The sequence below is a fragment of the Paramisgurnus dabryanus genome, chromosome 4 (assembly GCF_030506205.2).
Source record: "Paramisgurnus dabryanus chromosome 4, PD_genome_1.1, whole genome shotgun sequence".
NCBI classification, from domain to species: domain Eukaryota; kingdom Metazoa; phylum Chordata; class Actinopteri; order Cypriniformes; family Cobitidae; genus Paramisgurnus; species Paramisgurnus dabryanus.
In genome coordinates, this window is record NC_133340.1 from 21,705,010 (window position 1) to 21,713,337 (window position 8,328).

Here is an 8,328-nt window from a genome sequence, read left to right on the forward strand (position 1 = left end):
TGTCTGTACAGTTGCCTTGGAACAAACAAATATGGGTCAAACTGACCCGCGAACATCAAAATCGTACCAAAAATCATTATTTGTGCTAAAAAAACCCACTTCAAAACACATCAGTGTATCCTAACTTTGCATGCATGTTCATGGCCCTAAATGAGAAAAAGTGACAAAATTTCTGGAAGAAAACTTTAACTTAAGTAGTATTTCATATAAATTGTAAATAGAAATTATAGCTCACTTTTACCATCTGTGTCTGTAAAAGTATTTTCAGTACTCAAAATAGTGAGGAGAAGCATTTTTACCCCCATTTTAGGGTAGGTAAACACCAATATAACAACAAACACTAAAAATATATATTTAATTTAGGTCTATACTGTTGCTTTGGCGCTAAACAAAATGCGGGTCAAATTGACCCGCGAACCTCAAAATCGTTACAAAATTGTTTTGGTACACTTCAAAACATATCAGCATGTCTAAACTTTGCAAGCATGTTCATGGCCATAAATGAGAAAAAGTCACAAAATTTCAAGAATAGAATCACAGGTTAACTGGTTTATCCGACAGCTTAAAAATCAAAACGGGTCAAATTGACCCGGAACATAATATGAGGGTTAACATCATAATGTATTGTTCTTGTGGCTCAACTGGTGGACAACAGCACTATAGGGACACAACAATCACAGGTTTGATTGCCAGGGAAAACACAGCTGACAAATCTGATGAGCAAAACTTGCCTGTTTTGATCTGTCACTTCTGATTCCAGTATCTGAAATCTTTCTGCTGGAAAGAAGAAAACAGGAAGAAAATGATATCAGAGAAGCTCATTTTATTTTGGTGCACTATCAGGTTTTTAAACTAGGAGCAAAGGGGGCGTGAGATGGTCCCTTCCTCTCTCTGCTTATATTGGGGTCCTCACCCTCATAGCAAATGACATGGTCCCCTAGTGTTGAGGGAAAGAACTACAGTAACAGTAAATTCAACACAAAACTGTTAAAAAGTGATGCACTCTAACACAAGGGGCGCTTGCCGAAAAGTTTGAGAACCACTGCTTTACTGTTTAATGACATAATAAGAGGGTTTATGTTAGGTTTTTGTCATACCTTCTGATTCTCATTGTTACAACAACAATGCAGATGCAGATGAGCACAGCCGCGATTCCTGCAGTTACGTGCAGAACTGTATTACTGCCAGCTGAAGAGGAAGAGACATGGATGTGTTTTGTTTAAATAGTCGAATATTAACATAAATAAAAAAAAGAAAGCATATGGCAAGGTCGATCCTCATAGATCTTCATTGTGATCTTGCCATCTGCAATGAGTTAAGTGAGCTCACACAGACCCTGATGAGTTTCTTTTCTAATTGTCAGAATACAAACTGAAATAATGAATAATTATATACTTACATCTGACAGTAAGTGTGACAGCTGGAGATTTCAGATGTTCATCTCCTCTCACAGCACAGCTGTAGTCTCCTGCATCATCTCTGCTCACAGACTGCAGTATCAGTTTATTACTTCTGAATGATTCTGATAAAGGACTTTTGTTTTTATACCAGGTAAAGTTTGTTTTGCTTGTAAGGTTGCATGTGATTTACAAAATAAAGCTGCAGAATTTCCCTCAACAACCTCTTCAGGAACCTCAACCCTGAGCTCTACAGAGACAACAAACACAGTTAAAGGGGTCATATGATGAAAATGTTAGCATTGCCACTCTGTAGGTGTGAGCAAAAATAGGTCATTGAAATTTGGCTTTCATTATGATGTCATAAGGATATCTTATTAGAATAATACCGCCTCCTTAATCTGAACTCTCCAACCACTGCACTGCCGTTTAGTGCAGAGAGAAAGAAAGAGAAAGGAAGGACTTGACAGCACAATTGAGTTTGAATTACAACAAACCACCATCATTGTGATCAGTGTTTGCACTTCATCCGCTCATTTGCATTTTAAAAAACACACCCAAAACGACACATTTTTGCTCAAACCTACAAAGTGGCAATGCTAACATTTTCATCATATGACCCCTTTAACATATTGAGTTCAGATGTGTATTTAGAGGCTGTTTACACTTGGCATTAACATGCGTTTTCGTCGATCGGATCACAAGTGGACGACGTTAATGCCAGGTGTAAACGGTGTTCAAAAAGTTTTGAGCTCGTCCACTTTCGACCACTTTCAACCACATTCAGAGGTAGTCGAAACCACTTTCGATCGGATCGCTTTGGAGTTGCGGAACGCATATGTGGTTGAATGCGTTCGAACAGCCACACGCGACCGCCTTCTCTCCGCCCATTTATCTAATCTGAGGTATTAAACACAAATTTTACGTCTTTTTTGACTTCTGGCGTGAACATACGGTGAACAGCGCTATTTTTAGCCTTTCATTGATACAACTAAAGCGGCTGATCTCCGTAGTTTCGTTTTGAAAGCGTGTGAAAGTTGCGCGATCCTATTTCATCAATTGCGCTGAAAATTCAGAGAAAGCTCCAACATATAAACGTACAAAACACTATGCAGCATGTATACTTGCTAAACAAGCAGTGGACTCCGACATAATATTAGTTTGCTTCCATATAAACTCATAATTACTCCCGCTCGCGTTTGAATGACAGCAGAGAGACTCGCCCACCGTCTCACAGACCACCCCCTCACAGTATTCAGCACAGATGCGGTCGAAAGTGGACAAAAGAGACGGATTTAAATACCAGGTGTAAACGTAATGTGTCTCTCTCGTCCACTTGTGATCCGATCGATGAAAACGCATGTTAATGTCAAGTGTAAACAGCCTCTGTTGAAGTCTCTGACACCACAATGGTGTTACTGTAGTTTTACTGTACCTGTCACTTTCAGCTGAACTCCAGGACGACCCAAATATTTTTCTTTTTCTACACTTGTCAAGATTTTCATGTAGTACACATGTTCATCCTTATCTGTTACATAACTCAGTTTGAGAACATTTTGTTTTTCACCCATATATTTAACCCTGCCTTTATATTCTGGTACTTCGGACAGATCGGGCGTCTCCTCATCTTTTTCTGAATCTATGGTCCAAAATATCTTGATTATATTGAGACCATCAGGATATGTGAAACTGCTGGACAGAAGTGTGGTTGAGCCCTTCACAACACATTTTACTCTGCTTGAGTATTTCACTGTCCAGCTTTGGCTACACATTCCTGAAAAACATGAAATGGATCCAAACAAAATTCAGAGTATGGATTATGAAGGTATTTAGGTTTTTCAAATGTATGTTTGTATGTAGACACTAAAAATGCTGGGTTATTTTCAACCCAGCGTTGGGTCAAAAAGGGTCCCAAATTAACTCAGAAATGGGACAAACCTGTTGGGTTTAAATTTAATGAATTGTTTAAGCCTAGATTCTGTGTTGTTTCGTTGGGTCAAATATAAACATTTTCTACACAGGAAAATCCCCAGTGTTAAATTAACTCTACCAGTGTTAAATCAACACTATTTGGTGTTTATATAATCCACACCAAGATCGGTGTTAAAAAAGACTGGTGTTAAAAATATAACTCTGAATCAGTGTTAAAGTTAATGAGATAATGAAGTGATGATTAAGACATTAATGGTGAACACCTGCTGGTCATTCAAATCAATTACATTTTGGACATTTTCCTGTCTCTAAATTTTTATTTATTTTGATGACTCGTTTTCTGGAGAAAATACTAAAATAATAAAGATAGACAAATTATTAAATGCAATAGATCAATACGGTTGGGTGTATGCCTCCAAAAGCTGCAATCTTTCACGTTTGCCTCTCTATCATCATCTCTGTTTGAAAAATAAAATGATAACTTGCAGAATTATTTTCTAAATGAATAAGTTTAACTTCTAAACAGCTGTCAGAACAAAATACAAAAAAAAGTGCTCAACTATTCCAGCATCCACACGCGTGATTTAGTAGACAAATCTTCTTTCTGACGTGATGTCTCACAAGTCAAATAGACATTTGCCACAAAATATATCATATTAAATCATAAGTTTGTGTTTGTTATGAGGTCATTTGAAGTCACCATTACTGTGATTAGTGTTTCCTTTAGTTAGGCATTTGTCCCTTGACCTTCATTAATCTAACTCTCCTCTTTTAGCAATAGCAACAATGTTTTAGTAAGACCACTTGTTCATTGCTTCATGTAGAGGGAAGCCCTTCCAGACCTTCTCAGATTGTTTATTTTTATTATTTTCTACTCTACAAATTATTGAAACATTTGGTCACAAATTTATTATGAAGAAACAGACATATAAAAAGCTCTATGCAAATGACAGTGTATTGAATGAGACTGCTGTAACGCTTTAGTGTGTTTTTTGTTGTTGTTGTTTTTTGCTTAAGAGAGACTTCATGATTTCTGATACAAATCTCAACGATGGTGACAGTTAATGGTAAGAAAGTTGCTAAATTTTTGTCATGTTGCAATGCATGATGGGATTTATGAATGAGTTTTCTACAATCCTGGTTCCCAGCATGCATTGCGGCATGAAGCTTTGTTGTTAATTGTCACCATGATTGTGTTTTATAGGCTGATTGTTGATGTCTCAGTGTGTCTGTCTTGCACCACAGATTAGATTTGGGTAAACAATATTTAACTCTTCAGGGTATGTGGACTTTTACAGCACTGTTGGATTTCATGGGAGCTTCACAGGTTTGGCAGAACATAAATTAGACACTTACATTCAGTGATAACTTTTTTTTACGATATCATTGACTCCCAAGTTTTATACTAATTAACATAGTGTTAGTTATAGACTTCACTTCTCTCATCTTCCTCTGCTTTAACAGATGTGTTTTATAAACACACTGCCACAATTAGCAGAAGAAATCTAACACTAAATTTCAAGACCCAAGTACCCAACTAAAGGAAACACTAATCGGAGCAATGGTGACTTACTTTATTAACCAGATTAACAGCAGTTCTTTAGAAGTTAAACCTATCATCCATGTAACTCTGCAAGCAAGTTGTAATTTTAGTTTTCAAACAGAGATGATGTTAGTGTTCATTTAACTATGGTGATTTCATCTATTGCATTTAATAATTTGGCTTTCTTCCTCATTTTAGTATTACTTTCTCCAGAAAAAGAGTCAACAAAATAAAATTTTTAAGACAGGAACAATTCCAAAATTGAGTTGATTTGACACAAAATGACCAGCAGGTGTTCACTATTAATGACTCAATCACTTCATTATCTTATTAACTTTAACACTGATTTAGTGTTTTTTTAACACCAATCTTGGTGTGGATTATATAAACACCGAGCAGTGTTAATTTAACACTGGGGATTTTACTGTGTAACTAATGCTGAGTTAGAAATGACCCAGTGAAGGTTTTATCAAAATTATTTTAATTATTTTAAAGGTCCACTGTGTGGCTTTTAGTGGCATCTAGTGGTGAGATTGTGAATTGCAAACAACAGCTCAGGTCACCCATCATACCAATCTTTCGAAGCGCATACACAAGCTACGGTAGCATCCACAGGACAATGATGCCGTCTTCTGACAACATAGTGACAAAACATTATCTGTAGAACAGTTTGTCTGTTTAGGGCTACTGTAGAAACTGGCGGTGCGAAATGGTGACTTTCATGTAAGGCAGGGGAAAGGCTGGTTCTGGAGGGCCACTGTCTTGCAGAATTTAGTTCCAACCCTAATTAAACACACCTGAAAAACCCAATCAAAGTCTTTAGGATTACTTGGAAATGAAATGCAGGTTCAGGAATTTTAGAGGGTTGAAACTAAACTCTGCAGGACGGTGGCTCTCCAGGATTCCTGTTGTAAGGGGACCCACAATGTATGTAGATAAAAACGGCTCATTACATGTTGGGTTTATAAATAAAAATATGCCGGGCTGTTGTTAACCCAACCAGGAGTTGAAACAACCCACCATTACATTGACACAACCCAGCATATGTCTGTTATCAACCCAACATGTGTTCTGTCCAATAATTACACAGCATTGGGTTAAAATAACCCAGAAGAATTTAGAGAGTAAGAAAATAAAAACTATATAAGTATAGTCTTTATACACTACTGATAATAAAGTTATGTATTTTATATTGCATTTCTGTCAAGAGATTCTTCTAAACATAACACAAAGCATCTTTAAAGCTTGTGACAATAAAATGTAGAAATTAGATTAAGGTTAAAAAAGTTTAAATGTAAAATGCTAAATTAAAGAAAATAATTTGAGTTTTCAGTCTTACCTGGGTTCACAAGTAGACAGATTACAATGAAAAGCCGAAACATTCTGAAAGATATAAAGATTTTAAATAACAGTTATATAGGTGTATTTGCATGTTTTTTAGTTAACTCTGTACAAGTATATTTAATATTGTACTTACAAACTGAATAATATTAGTATTAAAATAAGTAAACCACAAATTTATAAGGATGTCTTCAATCTATAATTATATATAACCACAAATATAATATTTATTTATATTTATAATGTTCATTAAGTTGTATATAATATAAAGAGTTTTAGTCTGACCTTGCTTTATCGTTGTCTTCTCTGCTCAGTTTTATTGTCTGCAGCAGATAAGTTTGTCTGACAAGTCAAATGCCTCAAATGCTAAAGCAGATCTTCAGAGCAAGACTTTTTTATTTCACATGCGTGTGTGTGAGTGTGTGTGTGTGTGTGTGTGTGTGTGTGTGTGTGTGTGTGTGTGTGTGTGTGTGTGTGTGTGTGTGTGTGTGTGTGTGTGTGTGTGTGTGTGTGTGTGTGCCTGCGTGTGTGTGGTAACCATGTTTCTTTTGGTGTATTGATTACTATCATGTCAAAAACATGGTTATTTTGTAGTTACTATGGTTTTACTACAGTAACCATGTTTTTTTGGTTTTAACTGTAGTAAAACCATGGTTAATTTTCGTAAGGGGTGTGTCAAATATTGCCGAAATATATAAACTACAAGTGACCTTTATACATGATGCCATTTTTTCCTTCTTCCTCATTTTCTTTTTCGAAATCTATTGCTGCAAGACTTGGGCGTAAGCGACATTCATATCACAGCTTCTCTTTTACATCATGATTCTGTATGAAGCATACATACACAGTAAATGACTAAATGACAAAAAAAAACAGAAAATTCTTTTCACATCGTGCATATTTCTCTAACAATCTAGAATTTTTTTTCCAAAACATTTAAATGTAAAGGATGATAATAGGAGACTTGTTTGTTTTATATTCCCACATCACTCCACATGTTGATGTTTATCACAGATCATAACTTTGGACAGCACCTTCAATTTGTCTCCATCTAGAGGCAGACAGATTTAACTACACACACTAAAGGAGCAACAGGTCGCTTTACTTAGGGATTTAAACTAATCACCATTAAATTACATTTTATAATAATCTAAATGCATAGAATGAAATTAAGATCATGTAATTTCTCCATTAACTTTTATGTAATTAAAATTGAACACGTTATTTTTAGCTAATTTACTAAATTAGCATGCAAAATAAAGACTCTCTAAATATACTGTAATCAAAAGTAAATTACGAATGAAAAACAACCACAGTTCAAAAAAGGTATAAGGTGGGAAAGCAGACAAGTTCTGCAAAGTTTATCTAAACACACCTGAAGCAGCTAATCAATGTCTTCAAGATTATAAAGTCTTTACAGAGTTGATTTGTGTTTAACATAGGAGTTAAACTCAGCAAGACTGCGGCTCTCTAGGACCGAACTTACGTACCCCTGGCTTGAGAGGAAACACACTTCAGCACATGGGACAGCTCCTCATCTTTGCACCTCTGCTGTGTTTAACACTCACTAAACTGACACGCCACCTACAGACAGGTGAATATAACTACATGAACACAAAAAAGACTGCTTTCTCCTGTCTGCAAATAAGATTTATGTTCAGAACCACATGTAGAATGGACTGCATTTATATAGCGCTTTTAACAGACCTATGGCCATCCAAAGCACTTGACATATTGCCTCACATTCACTCACACATTCATACACCGACAGCGGTGTCAGCCATACAAGGCGCCATCCAGCTCGTCGGGAGCAGCTGGGGTTAGGTGTCTTGCTCAAGGACACCTCAACACTTGGTCCGGTGAAGCCGGGGATTGAACCACCAACCTTCCGGTTTGTAGACAACCTACATGAACCACCGAGCCACTGTCGCCCCAGAATGATCAGAGACATCAATTTAAATCAATATAAGAAATTAAAAGACACAGATAAGCTCATTTTGATGTGTTTGTTTGTTTGCTTGTTTGGGGTTGGAGCTGAACATGAAATTGCAAAAGCCCAAAATAACTTTTGTGAGGGTTACAACTTTAAAATGAATATGCAAAATTGTATGTGTG